Raw genomic sequence first — 403 nt, 5'->3', positions numbered from 1 at the left:
GCCCACCCCCCCGCCCCTACCCGGCGGCCCTCAGGAGCGGCGGAGGCCCCAGCACAGCCCGGCCTCACCTCCTCCCAGCAGCGGGAGACCCCCGGCCCAAGGGGAGTCGTGAGAGGGGGAAGGGGAGACGCAAGGGGGCGACGGTCACTGCTAGGCCCCGGGCCGGGCTCGGCGGCGCAACCCCATCTTCCGGCAGACGTGGACACCTTCCGGGACGCGGCGCGCAGGCGCAGGAAGCGCCGGGAGAGGCGTGAGGTGGCACGGCGCGTCAAGCCCCGCCCCTCCCACCGGGCAGGGCCGTACGGCCACGCCCCCCGCCCCGGTGGGAGGGGCGGGGCAGAGGCGGGAAGAGGGCGCCGTGCCCCTCCCTCCCGGTAACGGCCCTCCCCTGAGGGGAAAGGAG

General features: G+C 77.4%; 1 protein-coding gene across 3 annotated transcripts in view; it reads right to left on the bottom strand.

The window, feature by feature from the left end:
• GOLGA5 (golgin A5) overlaps window positions 1–403 on the bottom strand; it is a 19314-nt gene that overhangs the window by 18681 nt on the left and 230 nt on the right. The window contains exon 1 of one of the 3 annotated variants that reach the window (XM_010583864.1): window positions 69–207. The exons of the other annotated variants lie outside the window; for them this stretch is intronic. The gene's annotated coding sequence lies outside the window, so the exon portion shown is untranslated. Of the gene's footprint in view, window positions 1–68; window positions 208–403 lie in introns of those variants that run through there. 3 annotated transcript variants of the gene reach the window in all.

The sequence above is a fragment of the Haliaeetus leucocephalus genome, unplaced genomic scaffold (assembly GCF_000737465.1).
Source record: "Haliaeetus leucocephalus isolate CR32 unplaced genomic scaffold, Haliaeetus_leucocephalus-4.0 Scaffold932, whole genome shotgun sequence".
NCBI lineage: Eukaryota > Metazoa > Chordata > Aves > Accipitriformes > Accipitridae > Haliaeetus > Haliaeetus leucocephalus.
The sequence above is the reverse complement of the archived record's forward strand: the minus strand, read 5'-3'. Positions and strand labels throughout refer to the sequence as shown.